General features: G+C 48.3%; 1 protein-coding gene across 4 annotated transcripts in view; it reads right to left on the reverse strand.

The window, feature by feature from the left end:
* LOC141157322 (microtubule-associated serine/threonine-protein kinase 3-like) overlaps positions 1-25166 on the reverse strand; it is a 490040-nt gene that overhangs the window by 430390 nt on the left and 34484 nt on the right. For all 4 annotated transcript variants that reach the window (XM_073644404.1, XM_073644408.1, XM_073644401.1 and 1 more), the window contains exons 2-3: positions 12977-13268; positions 11618-11665 (exon numbers count right to left, since the gene is read on the reverse strand). The gene's annotated coding sequence lies outside the window, so the exon portion shown is untranslated. The remainder of the gene's footprint in view (positions 1-11617; positions 11666-12976; positions 13269-25166) is intronic.

Here is a 25166-nt window from a genome sequence, read left to right on the forward strand (position 1 = left end):
TCCCAGTATCACCGCTTTGTGCGCTGTCCATAAAGTCTCGTTGGAAACTGTGCCATTGTCATTTAATTCAAAATAAGATGTCAATTCTGCTATTGCTTTTGTCATTATAGAGTCATTCAATAATAAAGAGGTGTTTAGTCGCCAGTGTGGTGTTGGGTTGAATTGGTGCGCAAGATGTACACGGGTAGATCGGTGCGTGGTTCCAACCTCCGCAGATATACATCTATTGAGAGCTCTATTGTCTACTAGGAGTAAGTCAATCCTACTATGTGACCCATGTCGGAGAGAATGAAAAGTATAGTCCCTTTCACTGACATGAGAGTATCTCCAAAAATCTTGCAGACCAAATTCATGGACCAACTTGCCCAATTCTCTCCGAGGGCGACCCAATCTAGATGAGCAGTCTAAAGTACCATCCATTGGCATGTTAAAATCCCTGCATACAATAACCTCCCCTTGTTTAAGTGTTGAAATGGTAGAGAGGACTTTTCGCACAAATGGGAGCTGGGCAGAATTTGGGGCGTATAGTGCTGAAATCGTATGAGGGGTCCCATTCAATGTACACACCAACACCAAGTATCTACCCATGGGGTCTGCACACATCTGAATGTTCTGGAAGGCCACCGAATTTTTTATCATAATACAGATTCCTGCTGTCTTAGTCTGGGCATTTGCAAAGAATATATGGGGGAATTGTGCCTGATGCAATCTATGATTATCAGCTGCCAATAAATGCGTCTCCTGCAGACACACAATGTCTGCCTTCGATTTCCTCACCTCCCTTCACAACATAGAGCGTTTGGCAGGTGAATTTAACCCTTTCACATTCAACGAGAGAAATTGTATACTCATAGTTACACATAAAGGAGGAAATTGTTATGAGCCGCATACAAAAATCCAATTTTTCTCTCCCCCCTCCCCCACCCCAACCCACCCAACACTACCCCTCATGAGCCATTCACTGAAAAAAGCACATATGTTCTTAGAACGATCAGCAGTTACATCAATAGGGGAAATACACCTCAAGTTAAATTGGAAAAAAAATAAAAACAGTAAAAAGAAGGAAAAAACACAGCGGAAAAAAGTCCGCAGAAAAAAACAGAGAAAACTTCAGTCAAAAAAGTAAATTCTTCAGACATAAATCTGACCACGGGGTCCCGTGAGATTTTCAAATCTCGCTGTCACTCAGCAAGATTTCTCACAGTCCAGAGGATCACCAACTAGAAGGCTTCCGCCCAACAACAAGAACAAAGGGAAAAAAAAAAGGTCAGCAATCCTCTAACAGCTCCATCTCAGCCAGGATAGCGTCCTCGCCTCTCTTTCAGGTCGATACCCATTTCTACGCAATTTTCTTGCCCTTAGCAGGTTGTCTAGGAACATAGGCAATCTTCCAGGAAACCAATCTTGTTTAGGGGTAAAACACGCTACCACGCCACTGTCACGGAGTATTAGTAGTTTTACTGGGTTGAATCCCCATCTATACCGTATGCCGGCCTCTCTCAATGCCCTGCACACATGGGCAAATTCTCTTCTCTTTGCCAGGGTAGCCGCAGAAATATCTGGAAAGACCTGCAGATTTTGAAATTCCTCAGGCAGCCTGGGGGTTTTCCTTAATTGGTATAGGAACATGTCCTTCCTAGTGAAGAAATGAATGCGTGCCAAGGTATCTCTAGGCAGGGTAGGATCTACGTGTCTGGGCTTCGGTGTTCTGTGAATCCTGTCCACCATTAATTCATTAGGGGCAACCTCAGGTAATACAGCCGCCAGGAAGCGTCGCATGAACTCAGAGAGATCCTTATCTGGCACTTCTTCAGGGATTCCCCTAAGCCTCACATTGTTACGTCTGGATCTATCTTCTAAGTCATAAACTTTATCAGTGACTCGAGACATCTCTTCCCTGAGTGCCTCATTTTCATCTACCAAGGCATTGATCGTTCTGGCATATTCTTCCATCTTGTTTTCAATGTGGGAAGTGCGATCCCCTATGGAAGTAATCTCCCATTTTATCTCCTGCAACATTGCCTGCATATCTTCCCTCATGGAGGAGCGAATTGCAGCCAGAAATTCTTGCATATCTGCCCTTGTCATTGGTGCTGTGGGCTCATTATCCCTGCTGCTGTGTTTCACATTCTCTGCTTCCTCTCCCCCTGAGGAGTGTGAAGAAGTTGCAGGAGAGGCAGGTGCCATCTTACTCACTGTTCTTGTTGTTTGTCCCCTCTGGAAGAAAGCCTCCAATCTTGCCGGGGATCCTCTTTTTTGAGACCTTCCCCTGGTCATCATGGGCCCTGGGTGTTCTGCCACCACTGGCTGTTAGGTAATAGGCTGTAGGACGATGCTGTGTGCTGCTTTTTGCTGGTTTTAATCCTGGCTGGCTGGAGCGATGCAGTTAAGCTGCTGCCACCTTGTCTTGCAGGCCACACCCCCTGGTAATCTAATCTTGACATCCCATCGACTCTGTTGCAAATATTTTAAGATTTTTATGTAGCAGTACTGAGCGTTTATTACTAGTGTTGAGCTATACCTTCCGATATTGAGAAATATCGGATCGGATTAGATCAGCCCGATACCCAAAAAATATCGGATATCGCCGATTCCGATACCGGAAACCAATGCAAGTCAATGGGACACAAATATCGGAATGAAAATAAACCCTTTCTTTCCTTGTAGGTTAATTCTACATGAAGGAAAACAACTAAGAATAATGTAGAATGTATTGGGGGAGGTGGAGGAGACATTAAAGGCATAGAGGTTTAGCCCAATCAAATGGAATAGCAGGAATTAATATTTTTTTTAAGACGTTCGGAATTACAAAGATATTGACTATGTTAAGCTTTTTTATATTTTGTCAGATATTTATGTTTCATTACTTCCATGCTCTTCACCTTCTTTTTTACTTCTCCCACACTTTCTCCTTCATCATCCTCAGCAGCAGCATCTTTTTCATCAACTTCTTCTTCACCTTATTCATCTTCTTCTTCTTCACCTTCTTCCTATTATTCTTTTTTTTCACATTCTTCATATTCTTCTTATTCAACTATTCTTCTTCTTCATATTCTACTTCTTCATCATATTCTTATTTGTGACCGGCATTGCTGTAATTGTTATCTATGAAAGTTTGAAGATTACACCTTCCGTTCTGCCTGTCACAAAAGATTTAAAACAGGATTTGTCCGCGTTCAGTTTGGCCTGCAGCAGCAGGTCTTTTCCAGGGGCACCATGAGGAGGAAAAGACTCACCCCATACACTGCTTAGTCTTCTTCTGCTTATAATTTAGATAACATCTTTTGCTCTGATTTTTAGTCTTATGCTTAAGGTTCTGCTTTTTGTTCTGCAGCTTCTTGTTCTTCTGCTTCTTGGTCTTCTGTCTCTTGTTCTTCTGTATCTTGGTGGTTGTCTTCTTGTTCTTTGTCCTCTTGGTCATCTTCTTCAGGGTCATCTTCTTGGTCTTCTTTGGGGTGGTCTTCAGGGTCGCCGTCTTCGGGGTCCTCATATTCGGGGTGGTCTTCAGGGTCGTCGTCTTCAGGGTCGTCGTCTTCGGGGTGGTCTTCGGGGTCGTCTTCGGGATCCTCGTCGTCTTCGGGGTGGTCTTCAGGGTCCTCGTCTTCGGAGTCCTCGTCAGGGAGATCCAGAGTGATTACCAAAAACCATTTCAAAAAGCTTGAACTTGGAAATGTAGCAGAAGGTACAAGAAGGCTGAGGCACTGCCTGGAACCAGCTGACGGTACTGGAACCTGGATGGGTAGCAGAAGGTACAAGAGCCAATGGAACTACCGAGGACCAGCTGACGGTACTGGAACCCGGTTACTAAGCAGGATGTACCTGTGCCAGAAACCACTACCAAGGACCAGCAGACGTTGGTGGAACTCGGATACCGAGAAGGAGGCACCTAAGCCAAAGGCACTGCCGAGAACCAGCTGATGGTACTGGAACTCGGATGGGCAGCGGAAGGTACCCATGAAAAAAAAAGTTGCAAGGACGTGAGCCGGCCGAAGTTACCGAAACCCACAGTCCTACAGGGGGTGCTTGTCCTATTGGCACTATGGAACCAGCCTTCATTGCCAGATCCAGCAGCTCACATAGGAGTCACCTAAACTGCAGGCACCATAGAGTCGGCTAACCCGACCGCAACACGACAGGACAACGTATTGGAGGCAAAGTGACGTTGACACTACCTGGAAACAACTGGCGTGCTGGAACCAGGATGGGCTGGAGGGAGTACCGGTGCCAAAGACACTGCAGGGAAACAGCTGGCGGTGCTGGAACCCAGGGTAAATACTGAAAACAGAGAGGAGCCAGACAGAGGCCTAATTGGAGCAACTTTAAAATCAGTGTTAGTGACAATGTGGACAGAGCAGGAGAAATTGCCGGACACACAGCAGGGGATCAGCTGACGTTACTGAACCCCAATAATACTGGAGAAATGTTGACTATGCAGACAGCACTTCTGAGCAGCAACTAGCGGTGTTGGAGCCCAGGGATTACATTTCAGGTGGTAGAAACATGAACACAACAGGAGACCTGGATACTGTTGACAACCAATTATTTAATCTGGAAGAGGACTGGCAAAGTCATGCGAGATCCAGGCCTTGTTCATTTTCAGAAAAGTAAGCCGGTCAACGTTATCGGAGGATAGTCGCATGCGACGGTCTGTTAGTACACCACCTGCGGCACTAAAGACGCGTTCCGATAATACACTAGCAGCAGGGCAAGCCAGCACCTCCAATGCATACTGGTTAAGCTCTGGCCATGTATCCAGCTTAGAGACCCAAAACTTGAAGGGGGAAGAGCCATCTGGGAGTACACTGAGAGGGCAAGACATGTAGTCTGTCACCATCTGACGGAAACGTTGCCTCCTGCTGACTGGAGCCTTCTGTGATGGTGTAGACATTTGTGGCGGGGACACAAAACTTTGCCACATTTGGGCCATACTGGTCTTGCCTTGTGCTGAGGCGCTGCTTCTGCTCCCTCTTTGTGCAGAGCTTCCTCCACTGCCTCGACGCACTGAGCTGCTTTGTAAAGCACTAGCAGCACTGCTCTCGGGTGGAATGGAGAACATGATGGAATGCACCAGTGTGTCTTGGTACTCCCGCATTTTACGCTCCCGGTTCAACGGTGTTATGAGGCTTTGTAAGTTGTCCCGGTAGCGAGGATCTAGGAGGGTGGACACCTAATAATCAGCCGTGTTGAGATTGTGGGCGATGCGGCGGTCGTTTCTCAGGCACTACAGCATGAAATCAACCATGTGCTGCAGACTGCCAATTGGCCAAGAAACGCTGTCCCCTGCTTGAGGCGTGATCTCTGCCTGCTCTGCATCACCCCACCCTCGCTCTAGATACTGACTACTAGAGCATTGTGTACCCCCATTCCTCTGGAGAGATGTCTTCCTCCTCCATTGACTCCTCCTCATCCTCCTCACAAAGTGTCCCCTGCCTAGGCCTTTGTGAGGAACCACGTTGCGCAGACTACAGAAGCAGATGGCATTTGTGACTCCTCATCCTGCACCTCTTCCAAAACCTCCTCCCTTAGTGCTTGCAGTGTTTTTTCAAGCAGGCAGATAAGGAGGATAGTCACGCTGACTAGTGCATCATCTGCATGGAATAATCGAAGGCACGTAAAACGTGGCAGATGTCCTTCATAGAGGCCCACTCAGTGGTGGTGAAGTGTGAACGGCGCACAGTGCGACTTGTTTGCGCCTGCTGCAGCTGGTACTCCATTACTGCTGCCTGCTGCTCACACAACCTCTCCAACATATGTAACGTTGAATTCCACCTGGTGGGTAGGTCACATATGATGCGATGTTCTGGAAGGCGTAATCGGCGCTGCAGAGCTGCAATGCACGATCTTGCGATGCTGGAACGCCGCAAGTGAGCGCACTCTATGCGGACCTTGTGCAGCAGTGCATCAAGATCCAGATAGTCCCTCAAAAAACTCTGCACGACCAAGTTGAGCACATGTGCCAGACATGGGATGTGAGTGAGGTTGCCTAGGCCCAGAGCTGCCACCAGATTTTGGCCATTGTCACATACTACCATGCCTGGCTGGAGATTCGCTGGCACAAACCACACGTCGCTCGGCTGCTTGATGGCATTCAAGAGCTCCTGCGCTGTGTGGCTTCGATTCCCCAAAGAAATTAATTTCAATACGGCCTGTTGACGTTTGGCCACGGCTGTGCTCATATCGGTCGTAACAGGTGTTCACGGGTCGATGTGGAGGTAGACCGTGACGGCTCCTGCAGCGCTGATTCAGAGTAACTGGAGTACGAGGAGGAGTCAATGTCTACAGACTGGATTCCTGCAATCCTTGGAGTTGGCAGAACACGTACAGCGCCACTCTCAAGATCAGTACCCGGCTCCACAACATTTACCCAATGGGCAGTGAGGGAAAGGTATCGTCCCTGTCCACGCATCGGTGGTCAGGTGGACCTTGCTACTGACGGCGTTTTGTAGCGCATGTTTAATTTTTCCCTCCACATGCTGTTGCAGGGCAGGGACGGCTTGCCTGCTGAAATAAAAGCGGCTGGGCACGTTGTATTGTGGGACTGCCAATGCCATCAAGTTACGGAAGGTGTCAGTCTCCACCAGCCTGAATGATAGCATTTCAAGGGACAGTAGTTTTGCAATGCCAGCATTCAGAGCCTGTGCTATGGGGTGGTTTGCCGAGTATGGGCACCTTTTCTCCCATGCCTGTGCTAATGATGGCTGTAGACTGGCCTGGGAGTGTGAGGATGACAGGGAACGTGGTGCTGTGTGTGGAATGACACTGTGTCTCTGTACAACAGTGCCAGAGGTTCTTCCATGGCGATCCTGTGAGGAAGCCGAACCAGCTGTGTGTGAGCTGGAGGAAGAGGCTACAACACGAGTTGAAGAGGTGGTAGGTGGCGCTGTAGGTTGGCCTAGGTCTTCAGTGTATTTTTGTAACTCCACCACGTGCTTGGTCCGCACATGTTTCCACATATTTGTGGTATTGAGGTTGCTGACACTTTTCCCTCTTTTCACTTTCTGATTACACAGCTTGCAATTGACAAAGCAAATGTCATCTGCAACTGTGTCAAAAAAGGACCAGGCACTGCAAGTGTTGGGAGCGCCAGTTTTGGGTTTTGGAAGATGCATGCTCCTAATGGGTGCCGAAGTGGAGGCTATAGGCAACCAAGTCTGCCCCCTCCCTCTCCCTCCTTTCTGGGCCGTTCGGGGAATCTCTTCCTCAGAGCTGCTCCCACCACCTTCCTGTACCTCACGCCATGATGGGTCAAGGACCTCATCATCTACACAACCCTCTTGAAACAACTGCTTCTCCTGGGTAGTCTCGAGAGCACAGTACGTACCAGAAAGTGGCACCTGAGTCTCATCATCAGATGCGTACTGAGGTGTGCTGACCATAGGCACTGGCCCTCCCGCCTCTTCAGATTCAGAGAGACAAAGCAGTTGCGCATCACTGCATACTACCTCTTCTTCTAATTCTAGAATTTTGCTTGGCTGGCCCCCTCTTTCCAAGCCAAGAGATTCAGAGAACAGAAGTAGAGATGGCTCCTGTCCAGGGCTCTCTGACTGCCTGGGCAATTTGGCAGGTGGTGAAGAGACAGATGGGTGCTCTTCAGTGCTCAGGACCTGAGAGGATCTGGAACTAATTGAAGTCGATGCGTTAGCTGCCATCCATCCGACAACGGCTTCAATTTGGTCCTCCCGCAGCAGTGGGGTAGAGCGACCTCCTACAAAGCTGCGCATAAAGGACTGTTGCCTGGCAAAACTGGGGGATGCTGAGTCACTGGTGCCCGCAGCAGGCACAGAATCCCCACGTCCTCTCCCTGCAGAAACTCCACGCTCATGCGCCTTACTCCTTGCCTTCTTCCTCTTGGTAGACTGATAAAGATAGGCACAAAAGTACTAAGGGCTTAGTGTGCTTATACCTGAACAGCTGCTAACAGGAATAAGAAACACTAATTTTCTAAAGTGTGGACTAGACTTTAATATGAGCTAATGTGGCCTACACAACTGTAAAGTGGAGTGTTTGGTGAACTTTATTTACATTTTTTTTCACAAAAAGACACTGGATGTGCCCAAAGATGTAAAAACGATAGTATCACAGACTTTTTGTAGCTATTACAATGCAGGAAGGTAACCCACAATTCAATAGATGAGGCTACAAAAAATATGCTAATACTAATCTGGCTGGGGCTGCAGGGCACAAGGCTGCAGAAAGGCTCCTCTATCTACTCCTATATAGTGTTTTTGGAAGCAATCTAGCTGGATACGGATGGAACCACACTAATAGGAGAAATCAAGAAAAATGAGCAATGTATGAGACAGTGACGCACGCTGAGCGGACTACAACCGGACGTGGCTGCAGAACACACTACAGCGTGAGCTCCACTCACACACAGAGACCTCGCAGACAGCCGTGAACAGTGCAGAGAACTGTGCACTAGCACTGAAAATATAGAAAAATCCTTAAATGAGAAGGTGTGTCCAAACTTTTGGCCTGTACTGTATGTATGTTATATATATATAACACTTAAAGGGGTTGTGCCACCACACACTTTGCTGCTAAAAGCTCCTTAACAGGTATAAATGTTCACAGAAAATGTTTAGTTTGGATAACTCAAATAATTAACACCATACGACATTACAACTTGACAGAAAACCTTTTTATCTCCCTAAAAACGGTGTTTGCGCTCATTATTTCCCCTCCCGAAAACTCTCTATGCGTCTCTCTCTGTCTCTCTCTATACATGAGCAAAAATGATGATAGTACTCTGGTCCAGTGGCCAGGTTGGTAGTCCAACAATAAAATAAGTGCCATCATGTAGTGACGCACACACACAGTCCCAGGTTACGAATTAGATTGCTTCTGTGGGTTTGTTCATAACACCAATTTGTAGAAGTTAGAATATGGCCGGCAAAAAAAAAAAAAAAATTCCAAAATCACCTGAGCGCTGACTTCTCCAGTCACCCCGCTGTCCGGTCCTCTTCTATTCACCATTGTGCACCGTACCTCTGGTTTCTTCACTATAGGTCAGGACTTACAGCCGCATCCAGTCCTCGGAGATCACTGCGTGTTGTAAGGTTGGGAATGCAAGACGTGCGCCAACACCTTATGTTGTGCAGTGATCTCTGATGTCTGGAGACGGACAAAGTCCTGACCTATAGTAAAGAGACCGGAGATGAGATGCTCAACAGCGGAAAGAAAAGGACTGGACGGTGGGAAGCGGGGTGGCATAGGGATGGTGAGCAATGAGTTATTTTTTTATGTTTCCTATCATAAAGACGAGTTGCGTGTAAGCCAAATGTTCGTTAAGTAGAGGACTGCCTACATATTATGTACCAGAAAAATATATATACACATTTACATTATATATACATACATACTCACACTTCTATAAACTCATATCAATTTCTAATACATTTTTACTTACTTTATTGTGTAGTCTCGTGGGACTTGAACCTATAAATCTCCAGTCTGCTTGTACTATATACACTGCAATTTCAACAGTATCGCACTATATAGGTGAAATCATGATCTCTGACTGGGCTTCATCATTTGTCAGGGGATAGTCAGGAGGCCCCATACACATTAGCCTGATGGATAATCCTGCCAATATTAGTGGGTTTGGATGACCCTACTCTAGTGTGCTAGTGTGTATAGGGGCTTCAACCCTATCTATATCCCTAATCCAAACCCTAAATCCTAGTCCTAATCCTAGTCCTAATCCTAGTCTTAATCCTAGTCCCAATCAAAACCCTAAATCCTAACTCTAGTTCGGGTTAGAAAATGTTTGTAAAAATGTAACATTTTTATGATAGTGATTCTTTTTTGTTTTAATGGACATTTTTTTTATTACACTGGGGAAACCCTCACAGCAAGTCTGTCTCCCCTCTCACAAAACTGCAAGGGAAAGAGGAGGCAGCCGCTGTGGGAGGACTGGCAGGGATTGTGGAAGAGTTGTGGAGGCAGTGAAACCCTCTGGCTTACTTGTCTTCTGAGTGCAGAAGCTGTGCTGAGTTTGTCCTCATACACAGGCAGAGCAAACTCTGCGATCTCGGTCTCTGCTTCGGCATAGCACAGCAGTCAGATGACAAACTCATCACAACTGCTGCACTCCGCACTGTCAGTAAGGAAAGAAGCTGCTGCCTATTCACTGCCTCTGCTCCTGGCTCCAAGAAAAGGGTGAAGAAGAGGCTAGAACTTGTGGGGAACGGAGGACATATTGGAGGAGAGCCAGGAGCATCAGGAAGACCGATAGTAACGACCATTGGGAGAGGTGTGAAAGGAGAGGCAGGGACCTGCGGAGCTGATTCAGTGCAGCAGGCAGCGCCTTTCTTGTCGTCTCACTCGCTGCTGACAGTGCAGAGCTCGGGAGTTGTGAGGAGTTTGTGCACTGGCAGCTGTGTTCTTCATAGTGCAGCCAAGATCTCTGTCACTGCCTGGGCAGAGTGCAGCAATCAGAGGACAAACTCTTCACCATTGCTGCGCTATGCACAGACAGCAGAAGAAGACAAGGAAGCCGCTGCCTTTACTGATCATTTCCCACTGCAAAAAAAAAAGCCGGGCATGAGGGTGCAATACTGCTCATCATAACTGCTGTGGTAGGTGAGAAGGGGCGACTCTCCTGCCCGTGTGCGCTGGGAACGTCACTCTATAGGCACTTCAGACGTTCCCAGCACACATCAGCTTTCAGTCAGTTGTATGAGATCCAGCTGGCTGACTTGTCGAGGGATCCTACTGCATAGCACAGGCCGCCATTTCAAAGAGAGAGAGGGATCTGCGCATGCCTGGGCGGTAGAAGAGGGTTAGATGGATGGACAAAGCAGATAGTACTTCTAACACTAGAGGGCGCCATATTGAACATCATAAGTACATATCTCTTAAATGGGGCATCATTTTTAATACATTTAAATTACAAAAATATTTATTTACAAGATGTCTGCAGTATTAACAGCATGTTGTATCGTGGCACAACCCCTGTAAAGCTTTATTTATTCCCTTAAGGATATGAGGAGTTAAACTTCTGGGAACTGTGACAACACTTACCCTAGACGATACATGGCTGCGTAAATCAGTCAGGCTTCAGCCGCTGATCGTATCAGAATGAATATATATATATATATATATATATATATATATATATATATATATATATATATATACACCCCCAATTCGTATACATTGAAGCAATGTCTGGCCTGATCATGTGGTATGAAACAGGAGGATTTTATACATTTAATGTTGGCCTGGCCACCCCAAGTGCAGTACATTAATGTATTAGTGAGATAAAACCTACCTTGGAGCAGCCCTTTAAACAAGAATATGTGACAAAGATCTATTTTCTTCAGCGATTTAGTGCCGCTTCATTACAATAGAATTATGATCAGTGTGTGAACCATGGCAGGACTCTCTGACAGCCACCTGATGGAGTTTACCATCCACCATGTCATCAGTGGCTCGCTGTACTTAGTCACTGTTTAATACTACTCATTGCAGCTCTACCGGATTATCACGGCGGTAACTAAGCCGGAGCATAGCCAGAAATCAGAGGAACAGAAGGCCACAAATACACAGAGGAAGCAGATGTGCTGTAATGATGCACATATATAGTATATAGATGATTGAGGTAAAGGAGTACCTGTGTCCAGATCATTTCCATTGACGGCTTCTCAGAACTTGCGAAGAGCTGTTAGGAGATAAATACATTTTTTAACAAAGTATAAAACTGTTAATGGGTGGTGGAAATATATACTTATATTCACACTGTGTCTCTAGATTTAAAGAGGATCTCTCAGCAGGTTTAAAGTAACCAGGTTTTTTTTCTTCTAAATTATAATATTTCTGCAGCTCCTTTGAGTATTTTGGCTTTAGGGATTATTTTTATTTATTTTTTTTAAATCTTCCATACAGTTCCAGAAATGTGAACCTCTTTATTAGTGCGGATATGCCTGGTCTTCACCAATGGAACGTGGCGGACATGACTCTGGAGGGGCGAGGCGGGAGGTTAGGCTGTTCTGTATAATCACCGAGCACCGCCTCCTTGGAAAAACAGAAAAAGCAGCAATAGAACTGTGGGAAATAGACTACTGAGTACTCAGGGGAGCAGTGAGAATAAAAAGTGCAAAAACTGGTTACTTTTCATCTGGTAACAGGTCCCTCCAAAAATCAAAAACAAGCGGATTGCCATAAATGGAGCATTTTGTATTTGGGACCTTCCCTGATCCTATAAATAGACGGGCTGCAGCACTGGGTGATTACATACAGCCTCACATGAGAGAATATAAAGAAAAAAAGCAATTGTCAATCCACAGCAAAACCTGAATATATTACAGCAGGTCTGGTCACCTCAAGTGCAGGGCGTCCCCCCTGCACAGGGCGGCTGACGGGCGGCGTCCCCCCTGCACAGGGCGGCTGACGGGCGGCGTTCCCCCTGCACAGGGCGACTGACGGGCGGCGTTCCCCCTGCACAGGGCGGCTGACAGGCGGCGTCCCCCCTGCACAGGGCGGCTGACGGGCGGTGTCCCCCCCTGCACAGGGCGGCTGACGGGCGGCGCCCCCCCTGCACAGGGCGGCTGACAGTCGGCGTACCCCCCTGCACAGGGCGGCTGACAGTCGGCGTACCCCCCTGCACAAGGCGGCTGACAGTCGGCGTCCCCCCCTGCACAGGGCGGCTGACGGGCGGCGTCCCCCCCTGCACAGGGCGGCTGACGGGCGGCGTCCCCCCCTGCACAGTGCGGCTGACGGGCGGCGTCCCCCCTGCACAGGGCGGCTGACGGGCGGCGTCCCCCCCTGCACAGGGCGGCTGACAGGCGGCTTCCCACCTGCACAGGGCGGCTGACAGGCGGCTTCCTCCCACTCCACAGGGTAATTGTTTGCAGTACACTGACTAGTGCCCCATACACGTCCTGTATATATAGTGTAAGCTCCTGTGAGCAACCTGCACAGTGTATAGGAGGGATTCTCTGCACCTCCAGCAGTGACAGCTGCAGCAGCTTACCATAGCTCTCCCTGGCCAGTGGGCACAGCCTGTACCGATGCTGCCGGTGGGACTTGACGCGGCCTCCGGGACTCCTCCAGGGTTTCTCGGGCTCTTCCCACAGCACTCTCAGCAGCTCGGGCACCCCCAACGCCAGATCTCCGGGAAGAGACGACTTCCCCTGCTCTTCAAGCTCCATTCGCTCCACGGGTTCCCGTCAGTCCACCAGGCCACAATCACCATGACGACTAGCGACCCCAGCCAATCAGCACCGAGGAAACGTGACGTTGAACGTTCTACGCACAGAAAAGCCCTGTTTGCAGAAACAACCAATAGGAAGGCGTTACGTCAGACTTATTTACATACTGTGTGTGTGAGTGCTGAGACTAGACGAAGAGTTACACCACCCAACCGCTAGGGGGAGCCTTCCTTAAGACCGAGCTGCTTTATTCATGTACATTCCCGGATGTCACCTTATCCTTTTAGGCTATGTGCCCACGATGCAGAAATGAAGTAGAAAATTTCTGCAGCGTTTCTGCATCTCCCTGGCAGAAAAAACGCATGCGGATTGTACATGCGGATTGTACATGCGGATTGTACATGTGTTTTTCCTGCCAGGGACATGCGGATGTGAAGCGTTCTTCACATGCATTTCCGCATGCGGGTTGTCAAGCGCTTTCCAAGCGATTTTAGCATCACTTGGAAAGTGCTTGACAACTTGGTCACACTATATAAATTCATGCAACCGGCATGGATTTATATAGTGTGACCGTAAAGAATGGTAAAAAATAAAAAAATCTATACTTACCTTCTGATGGCCCCCGGTGTCTTGCTGCGCTCCTGTGCTGGCTGTCGGGAGATCTCTACCGAAAGACCTGCCGTCACATGACTGTGAGGTCACCGCAGGTCCTTCAGTCCTTCGCGATCTGCCGGCAAAGGAGAACAAGCACACTGCGGGCCGCCAGAAGGTGAATATAATCTTTATTTTTTATTTTATTCTTTTTTCCACAGGTACAATGGTACCCAGGTCTGGATGAGAATCTTCTCTCCTCCAGACCTGGGTACCATAGAACCTGTTAAAAAAAGAATTAAAATAAAAAATAAAGATTATACTTACCTTCCGATGGCCCCCGGTCTCCTCAACGATGTGTCCGGTCTGTTGTATGGTTCTCGGTGGTGTGAAAGGACCTGCCATAACGTCATTTAGTCATGTGACAGGTCACGTGACCGCTGACGTCGGCGGTCTCGTGACCTGTCACATGAGTCAATGACGTCATGGCAGGTCCTTTCACACCACTGCGACCAATACAACAGACCGGACGGAGCGGAGAAGACACTGGGGGCCATCAGAAGGTAACTATAATCTTTATTTTTTTACCATTTTTATTTTTTTTTTAACTATTACTTGGTCACACTATATAAATCCATGCCGGTTGCATGAATTTATATAGTGTGACGAAGTTGTCAAGCACTTTTCCAAGTGATGCTAAAATCGCTTGGAAAAGCGCTTGATAACCCGCATGCAGAAATTCATGCAAAAACGCTTGACAAACGCTTCTACCTGGCAGGAAAAACGCATATAAAATCCACATGCGCTTTTCCTGCCAGGGAGAAGCTGAACAAATATGCAGCATTTCTGCATCGTGGGCACATAGCCTTAGGCTATGTGCCCATGATGCAGAAATGCTCCGGATTTTTCCTGAGCGTTTCTGCATCTCCCTGGCAGAAACAACGCATGCGGATTGTACATGCGAATTGTACATGTGTTTTTCCTGCCAGGGACATGCGGATGTGAAGCGTTCTTCACTTGCATTTCTGCATGTGGGTTGTCAAGCGCTTTTCCAAGCAATTTAAGCATCACTTGGAAAGTGCTTGACAACTTGGTCACACTATATAAATCCATGCAACCGGCATGGATTTTATATAGTGTGATAAAGTTAGTTAAAAAAAAGAATAAAAATGGTAAAAAAATCGCCGATATCAGCGGTAGTGTGACCTGTCACATGACTGAATGACGTCATGGAAGGTCCCTTTACACCATCGCGAGCCACCGGTGAGCCAAGACGTACGGATAAAAGACCGCGGGCCATCAGAAGGTGAGTATAATGTTTTTTTTTTTATTTTAAATTCTTTTTTTTTTTTACAGGTACTATGGTACCCGGGTCTGGAGGAGAGTCTCCTCTTCTCCAGACCCGGGTACCGTCCGCACATTGAACCGCTTAATATCCGCATGTGCACATCTAGTCATGCGGATATTAAGCAATTTAATGTAAGTCAATAGCGGCAATTGCGCCGCGTGTCCGCAAAATAATTGGTAGTGATGCAGATGTCATGCGTTCCAATGCAAGTCAATGGCGGCAAAAACACTGTGCTTACGCAAAATAATTGGTAGTGCTGCGGATTTTTCTGCAATGATAATCCGCAGCGGAAATTTCCGCAGCATGTGCACAGCACATGCGGATTATCATTGGGGAACATGGCAGGCCTTCTACCATGCGGTTTTTAAGCATTTCTGCGGCGGAATTGCCGCTGCGTAAACGCTTAAAAAACGCATAGTGGGCACACGTCCTTATAGACTTATTATTGAAGGGGGCTGTCTCACTTCTGAAAGGAATAAAATTGAAAATGCTTGTAAAAATAAGGAACGTTACTATTTATTTATTATTAAAAATCCTCTCCGTTCTCAAGAAAGTAGGGATTTTTTATTGTATACTGCTGGTTACCTAGATTACCGGCTACCTCTGCAGTCTATCAGAAGAGGCCGGTTTCCTAGGAACTGCAAGCACTGCTCTGTCGCTGTCCACAACCAGCTGGCTCCTCCTGGAAAATGGACGTGTGCAGAATAACAGCACGTTTCGCCCTGCATCTCAAGGCTGTGTTCACACATAACATACTGGCAGTAAATTTTCTGCTGTGTTCCTCAATGCAACCACAGTGGATGTGATTTCATGAAGCCTCATACCCGCTGTGCTGCGGAACTGTCCACTTTTGGGGGCGTTTTATTATCCCTACAGAATTCTATGGGAAGTCAGAAAAAAACACATGGAAAACCACAATTGCATTTTTTAAATGTGAAATATCAATGTTTCTGCACCCAAAAAAAAATAATTTAAAAAGTGCTGTCAAATCTGCACCCAAAAAAATGGGAAAACGCACTAAAAAAATCAAGAAAACGACAATAAATAGAGCAGATTGAAATTATGTTGTAGCATAGGCGTCTCTGCCCCCTGCCAGGCTGAGACGCCGTCCCCCCTACCGCCGCGGTTCTGCTCCGACGTCTTCCGGCCTCCCTGCTGCTGCTGCTGCTACACGTGCACGCAGCTTCCCTGGCACTGTGCTTAGGGCACGCGCTCCCTCCCTCATAAAGGGGCCGCGCGCGCCGTCCTAAAAAGTCCCCGACCAATGGTCGGATGACTTTCTCTATAAAAGGTACCTCCTCCAATATGGAGGTGCCCGTGCAACGTTGTTGTCTGTTATACTTACTTTGCTTCAGTCCTCAGGACCTCTGCAAGTCAGTCCAGTCCGCCAGTCTGTTCTTCAGTCCAGTCCGCCAGTCTGACTACTTTCCAGCCCGACAGTCTGCCTTCAGTCCAGTCCACCAGTCTGTCTATGGGCTCTGCCCGCCTGCTTACCTGGAAGCACCTGCCTGTTACCTGCCGTGCCGGCTTGCCTGCTTACCTGGAAGCACCTGCCCTTACCTGCCGTGCTCGCTTGCCTGCTTACCTGGAAGCACCTGCCTGTTACCTGTTGTGCCCGCCAGCTTGCCTACCTGTCTGGCTATCAGCCGAATCAGCCTGCCTGTCTACCCGGACCACCCGTCAGCCTGCCTGCCGTGCTCTTCCGCTGTACCCGTCAGCTCCTGCCTTCTGACCCGTGGGAGTCACCTGCTCTCATACAAGGTCGGTCCCAGAGTGGCACCTGGTCCCTCTGCTCGGTCCCTCCCTGGTTCACGGAGTCGACTGAGCCTCCGTGCGACCTTGGTCAGGCCGAGTAGATACTTAGTCACGCCCCTCTGGTCCCTCCTTGCACCGCAGCACAGAGGTTCCACCACCCGGATCCGTAACATATGTATTTTGGTTTGGACCCTTGTGGAAGCAATGCAGGAAAAATTCAGCGTTCCTGCAAGTGTGAGCACAGCTCAAAGGCTACGACAGCATGTTGTGGCCGCGGTGTGGTTTTATTTTTTTATTTTTATCCCTTTAAGGACTGAGCAACTTTGTACATTAAGGAACGAGCCTCATTTTTACAATTCTGACCACTGTCACTTTATGCGGTAATAACTCTGGAAGGCTTCAACGGATCCCACTGATTCGGAGACTGTTTTTTCGTGACATATTATACTTCATGATAGTGGTAAAAAAATTTCGATATGAATCACGTTTATTCATGAAAAAAATCTGAAAGTTGGTGAAAATTTTCAATATTTTGCAATTTTCAAACTTTTAATTTTGATGCCTTTAAATCAGAGATATGTCACACAAAATAGTCCAAATAACATTTCCCACATGTCTACTTTACATCAGCACAATTTTTGAAACATAATTATTTTTTGTTAAGAAATTATAAGGGTTAAAAGTTGATCAGCGATTTCTCATTTTTCCAACAAAATTTACAAATCCATTTTTTTAGGACCACATCACATTTGAAGTGACTCTGAGGGGTCTACATGCCAGAATATACCCAAAAGTGACACCATTCTAAAAACTGCACCTCTCAAGGTGCTCAAAACCACATTCAAGAAGTTTATTAACACTTCAGGTGTTTCACAGTAAGGGTATGTGCCCACGATGCGTTTTTCATGCGGAATTTCCGCAGCATAAACGCTTGCAAAACGCTTGGTAATCCGTGCCCCATGATCCCCAATGAAAATCTGCATGTTCTGTGCCCATGCTGCGCAATTTTCCGCAGCGGATTTTCCTTGTGGAAAAATCCGCAGCATGTCCATTATTTGTGCGTTTCTGCATGCGGATTTGAGGTCCCAATGCACTTGAAAAACGCAAGTCAAATCCGCATGTAAAAACGCTGCAAAAATGCGTCTAAAATCCGCAAGCGTTTTTGACTGCCAAGAACATGCAGAAACGCTGCAGAAATTTTCTGCTTCATTTCTGCATCGTGGGCACATAGCCTAACTGAAGCAATGTGGAAGGAAAAAAATTAACATTTAACTTTTTTTCACAAAAATTTTACTTTAGACCCAAGTTTTTTATTTTCACAAGGGTAACAGGAGAAAATGGACTCCAAAATTTGTTGAGCAATTTATTCTGAGCATTTTGATACCCCATATGTAGGGCGAAATTACTGTTGGGCGCACAGCAGGGCTCGGAAGGGAAGGAGCGTTATTAGAGTTTTTGAACTGAAAAATTTGCTGAAATCGAGAGCAGACGCCATGTCACATTTGGGGAGCCCCTGATGTATCTAACAGTGGAAACCCCCCACAAGTGACACAATTTAGAAACTAGACCCCCCCCCCCAAGGAATGTATCTAGATGTGTGGTGAGCACTTTGAACCCAGGGCTATGGAGTTGGAGGCGGAGTCGTGGAGTTGGTGTCCATTTTGGTGGATTCTTACTCGGTATAAAATGGACCGACTCCTAAAATATATAATAAATTGAGTGCAGTAGTACAATGCAGAACGTGCTGTAAATGTTTTCATAAGAATTTGGGAAAATTATGAAATGTCCTAAAAATGTCCGTTCTATTCCTGATCTAAGGATCTTTGCTTTTAGTTGAGATGAATCTGTGCTGCACTTTATGCACATGCTCAGTAGTGAGGCCGTGCTGTGGGGTCGGAGTCGTGGAGTTGGAATCAAGAGTCAGGGAAATTGAGAAGTCAGAGGTCTGGCTTACCGACTCCATAGCCCTGCCTGAGCCCCCAGGTGCTTCACAGAAGTTTATAATGTAATGCCGTGAAAATAAAAAATCACATTTATCCAACAAAAATATTCATTTAGCCTCAATGTTTTTATTTTCACAAGGGTAACAGGAGAAAATGGACCCCAAAATTTGTTGCGCAATTTCTCCTGAGTACGCCAGTGCTACTGATTTGGGCGCACAGCAGGATTCGGAAGGGAAGGAGCATCAGTTGACTTTTTGAACCCAAAAATGTATGAAATCGAGAACAAAAACGTCATGTTGCATTTGGAGAGCCTCTGATGTGCCTAAACAGTGGAAACACCCCACAAGTGACCCCATTTTGGAAACTATACCCTCCGCCCATGGAATGTATCTAAATGTGTGGTGAGCACCTTGAACCCCCAGGTGCTTCACAGAAATTTATAGAAACAGAAAAAACTGTCCGTCACTTCCAAAACAAGAGATAGGTGTGTACAGGTGCTTACTAGGAGCAGCTACTTCCATATACAACTAATAAACAAAGTAGCACACTGCAACGCTAAGTATGCGAACAAGAAATATATGAAACTTGAATAGCATTACTGCTGTAAAAAATAGAAATAAATGGGAAATCTTAGCGCATAAATTGACCAATTCATGTGTACCTGGTAGACACGGTAAGGTGTTTCTCGTCATACCAGGAACCTGCCTGTGTGAACTCCTCTCTAAGAGACATAAGTCTACTTGTGTATGGGAAAGCAAGAACCTGCTGCAATTGAAACCGCCTGTGGCCTAGAGGTGGAGTGCTCAGTCAAAGCTTATACATGACGAGAAACGCCTTAATGTGGCTACCAGGTACACATGAATTGGCCAATTTATGCACTAAGATTTCTCATTTATTTCTATTTTCTAGAGCGGTAATGCTATTCAAATTTCACATATTTCATGTTCGTATACTTAGCCTTACAGTGTGCTACTTTGTTTGTTAGTAATATATGAAGGTAGCTGCTCCTAGTAAGCACCTGTACACACCTATTTCTTGTTTTGGAAGTGACGGTCAGTTTTTTCTGTTTCTATGTATAAGCTTTGAGTGAGCACTAAGCCTCTAGGCCACAGGTGATTTTAATTGCAGCAGGATCTTGCTTTCCAATACACAAGCAGGCTTATGTCTCTTAGAAAGGAGTTCACACAGGGAGGTTCCTGGTATGACGAGAAAAGCCTTAACGTGGCTACCAGGTACACATGAATTGGCCATAGTCCCAGAAATTTATAACGTCGAGCCATGAAAATAAAAAATCAAATTTTCCTCACAAAAATGTTCTTTTAGCTCCAATTTTTTTATTTTCACAAGGGTAACAGGGGAAAATACAATTTTTTGTGCAATTTCTCCTGAGTGCGTCAATACCCCATATGTAGTCAAAAACTACTTTTGAGGCTCAGTGGAAAGCTCAAAAGGGAAGAAGCGCCATATTGGAATTCAGATTTTGCTGGAATGTTTTTAGGGTGGATGTCACATTGGTAGAGCTCCTGAGGTGCCAGAACAGCAGAACCCCCTCCCCCATGAGTGACTTAATTTTACAAACTACAACTCTCAATGAATGAATCTAGGGGTGCAAGGAGGATGTTAATGTGGCACCCCAGGGGTCTGGTTTCCCACAGTAATGTAATGTTATGTCTGAGAGCAGGTGGGAGGTCCTTTGGTCAGGGATCCTGTGCATGCCACACCTCCTGCCCAGTCTTGGGAGGGGAAGAACTTCCCCTATATAAACCCGGGGCTGAGGCAGGGTTAGGAGTCAAGGAGAGTAGAGACGAGAAACAGTCATAGGAAGAAACAGCAGAAGCTCAGTGGGAGCAATACTACTACGAGTCAGGGGCTGGCAGCTGCAGAGCTCGCCCTGACTGAGAAGCTTTCTTACCGGACCCGGCGTCCGAGGCTGTGGGGACTAACTCTTACCCAGCAGCAGAAGCCGACCGGCAGGGGATTTCAGGTCCTCAGGCCCAGAAACCCGAAGGCAAGGTCACACGCGTGGGACCAGCACCGCCATCGTGGAGCGGAAGCCATTAGAAGGCCCCGAGTCACCGGCCATACGGGTGAGAACCACACGGCACACTCAGGGACGTGGGCTACTTATATCCGTTTCTAGCAAAGTAGCCAGAAGAGTACAGTCAGTTTGGGAGGCCTACAACTCCGCCTGGCCAGGGGAGATCCCATCTGCTCAAGGACTGACCAGGCCCCGTTCGCTAGCAAGTACTCCGGGAGGGTCTATCGTTGTTACCAGTAAAGACCCTGAATTACACCGCACCGTCTCTGAGTGGTTCCTGCTACCCCCATCTTCCACGTCGGCTGCCCTGAGGCCATACCCCTCCCGTTGGGGGTTATACTATCACGCTGCACAATTCTACACTGGCCTCAGCGGTCTACCCTGCAGCGGCAGCTCCATAGCTGCAAATCAACGGGTGGCGTAGTCGACACTCAAATAACACCTATCAAGACTGCCACACACTGAGTTTGACTCCCTGGGCACGGACCGGGTCCCCGCCACTCGGAGACTACAACCCTCATCTGATCCGGTTCCGGGTAAGCCCCCGTGCGCGAGACGCTGCGCGACACAGCAGGCCCAGGGGCGCGTCAACTTTGGCGTAGTCGGCAGGATTTCGTGCCCGCAACCACCGGGTACTGCGTGCCTGAAAAAAGAGACTTTTAAAACTTACCATCCGTGAAGTTTTCCCGCCATCGGTGAAGATTCCCGCCATCCGGCGCCATTTTCAGCCTTCTTCCCGCCATCCGTGAAGATTCCCGCCATCCGGCGCCATCTTCAGCCTTCTTCCCGCCATCCGTGGAGTTTTCCCGCCGTTGGACGCCATCTTGAGGACGCCGCGCGGGAAGAAGAGGGGCGTGGACTCCGAAAGCGCGCGAGAACTGAAGCCCCGCCTCACGTCCGGACGTTGCGTAAGGTCCTGGAAGGAGCCCAGCAGACGCCGACGTCACCGGAGCGCGACGGAAGGTCCTCAACCCTGACGATCTACTGCGGAGCCGCGGCCTACGGAACAGGATCATCGCAAGGTAGGCCACGGTCCACTAGGGGGGAGGAAGATGTCGGATGCGGAGGAGAGCTTCATTGCCTCAACCCCCGCCAGCGCCACCGCTGCTGCAGTTATGCCCTTCACCATGCCCTATATCCCGGGAGCAGCTTGGCTACCCCAGTACTCAGGGGAGTCACATACCCTGCATGACTTTAGAGAAAAGCTGGATAGCCTCTTCCAGGTGTACCCCCTCACAGAAGAGCAAAAAGTGAGCATCCTGGTGGCCCAACTAACCGGGGCAGCCAAAAGGGAAGTAAAATCCTGGCCACCTGGGAGGAAGACTGTCGCAGGGATACTAACCCGGCTGAAGGATACCTTTGATACCCGCACCTCAGCCGAGATTAAGCTTAGATTCTACGGGTGCAAGCAGCGAGCGCATGAGAGTATAAGGGACTATGCACTAAACCTACAAGAGGCCCTGAGGGCCATTAAGCAGACCGACCCTGATGGAGTGGGAAACGAGGACAGGCTGTTGACCGAACAATTTATAGAGGGACTATATTGTAATGCCCACCGAACCCAGTTGCGGGCGATGGCCTTACAGGATCCCCATCTGGGCTTTGCACAGTTCAAGGACAGAGCCATCCGGGTGCTCCGAGAACCGGCACCGGGTGGCGTTGTGACCCACAGGCGCCCAGCTATCACTTACCACCAGGAGGCGGCGCCCTTGTCGGCAGGGCCTGTGGGAGCTGATGCGCAGGCTTTGGACAATGACCCGGCTCCAGACCTACACCATCAGGTCCAAGAGCTAGCTAAGAGCGTTGCTGCGCTAACCCGAACTGTGCAGTCTTTACAGGTTTCCACCCCAGGGAAGATCCAGCTGGCATCCGGACCGGAGGACATCCCGTGGCGTCGACCAAGGAGGACCCCACCGGCCAGAGGAAGACCCAGTGACCGATACAGCGAAGACGGACGACCCATCTGCCGCCGCTGCAATCAACCCGGACATATGGCAAGGTACTGTTCTTTAAACGGGCACAACCTGGGGTAGAGGGCCAACCCCCAGGAAAAAGATCACCAGGCCCATCGAACTGACGCGACAGATATGTGGGAGGACGTCCAGTCTTGCCTGTGGTACTGGATGGCATTCCCATGAGTGCCCTACTGGACACCGGGTCACAGGTCACCACCATCCCGTACGTGCTCTTAAGCAGTACTGGAATGACTCGGATATTACCCGCTACCCTGACGACGACTTGAGTATCATCGCCAGCAATGGCCAGCCCGTGCCACAGATCGGATTTAAAGAGGTGACAATCAAAATCGGTAGAGTCGAACTGGCAGCACAGGGACTGATCATTGTAGATATTGACAAACATGAGAGTCACCCAAAAATAACTCTAGGAACTAATGTAATTGAAAATTGTCTTGCAGAGGTGATTTTCCTTTTACAGCAGGTTGCCAAGAACGCCAGCTCCGGCGAGCAGCGGGTGCTCCAGAAAGAGATCCGGGCACTGATGCGACGGCAACAGGTGGAACTCTCCGGCGGTGAGATTGATAGCGTAAGAATGTGTGACCCTTTTCCTATTGCCATGCCCCCAAAAAGTGAAATGATGATTTGGTGCCGGGCAGCTATTGGTCTGAGAGGTAGAGATTACCAGGCAATGGTAGAACCAGTTTACTCAGACAGTAGGCCCACCATCTTGACAGCACGGGGGGTGGTTAATGTACGCCATGGGAGGGTGCCCGTTCGCATAATCAATATCGGGAAGAGGGAAGTGTACCTGCCCCGGTATGCCACGCTAGCCAAATTATATACCATTAACCAAAATGCTATACAATCTGTGGAACCCTTGCCTCCATCTCACCCGGAGGAAGGTAACGGCTCTAAGAAAACAATGGAGGACTGGTGTCAGCAACTACATTTGGGTACTGACTCGACTCCCTCACATCAGAAACAGGGAGTCTATCGGGTGGTTCAAGAGTACGAGAGAGTGTTTAGTAAACACCCGTTAGACTTCGGGCGAGTCAAGGGGGTAGAACACCACATCCCCACGGGAGACCATCCTCCCATAAAAGAGAGGTATCGACCCGTACCCCCTGCACACTACCAACACGCCAAGGGGATGCTTAGAGACATGAAGGAGGCTGGGGTGATCAGGGATAGCTGTAGCCCCTGGGCAGCTCCACTAGTCTTAGTCAGAAAAAAAGACAACACCATGAGGATGTGTGTAGATTACCGGAAAATCAACCGTATCACACACAAGGATGCGTACCCCTTACCAAGGATAGAGGAGTCATTGGCTGCTTTAAGATCTGCTAACTTCTTCTCTACCTTGGATCTCACTAGCGGGTACTGGCAGGTTCCTGTAGCAGAGGCGGACCGGGAGAAGACCGCATTCACCACCCCGATGGGACTTAGCGAGTTCACCTGCATGCCGTTCGGACTCTGCAACGCACCAGGAACCTTCCAACGACTAATGGAGTGTTGTCTGGGCCACAGAAACTTCGAGACGGTCCTGTTGTACCTGGACGATGTCATCGTATATTCCAAGACGTATGAGGACCACCTGAAACACCTGGCAGAAGTGTTCGAAGCTCTGGCGAGTTACGGCCTAAAGGTGAAACCCTCCAAGTGTCACCTCCTGAAACCAAAGGTGCAGTACCTGGGACACGTGGTGAGCGCTGACGGAGTGGCTCCCGACCCTGATAAGATCACCGCAATTAAGGAATGGCCAAGCCCCTCCAGCGTAAAAGAAGTGCGGCAGTTCCTCGGGTTGGTAGGCTACTACCGAAGGTTTATTCCCGGTTTCACCAAAAAGGCAGCACCTATGCAGGACCTCCTGATAGGCCAGTCCCGGAAGGCCAAGAACCAGAAGCCGCCCTTCAAATGGGAGGAGCTGGAAGAAGAGTCCTTCCGCCAGCTGAAGATGGCCCTCACGGGGGACGAAATCCTGGCGTACCCGGATTATAGCCAGCCCTTTATCCTCTACACCGACGCCAGTAACATCGGGCTAGGAGCCGTACTGTCCCAGATCCAGCAGGGGAAGGAACGAGTAATCGCCTACGCCAGCCGAAAGCTGCGACCCACCGAAAGGAACCCCGAGAATTACAGCTCATTTAAGCTAGAGTTCCTGGCCGTAGTATGGGCAGTCACCGAGCGCTTTAAGCATTACCTCGCTTCTTCCCGGTTCACCGTGTACACGGATAACAACCCGTTGACACACCTGGACACGGCAAGACTCGGTGCCCTGGAGCAGAGGTGGATGGCCCGTCTGTCCAACTACGAGTTCACAATCAAATACCGGGCCGGACGCTCCAATACCAACGCGGACGCCCTGTCCAGGATGCCCAA

Source organism: Phyllobates terribilis, unplaced genomic scaffold (assembly GCF_046119375.1).
Source record: "Phyllobates terribilis strain yellow unplaced genomic scaffold, ASM4611937v1 Scaffold_8__6_contigs__length_399053987, whole genome shotgun sequence".
Lineage (NCBI taxonomy): Eukaryota > Metazoa > Chordata > Amphibia > Anura > Dendrobatidae > Phyllobates > Phyllobates terribilis.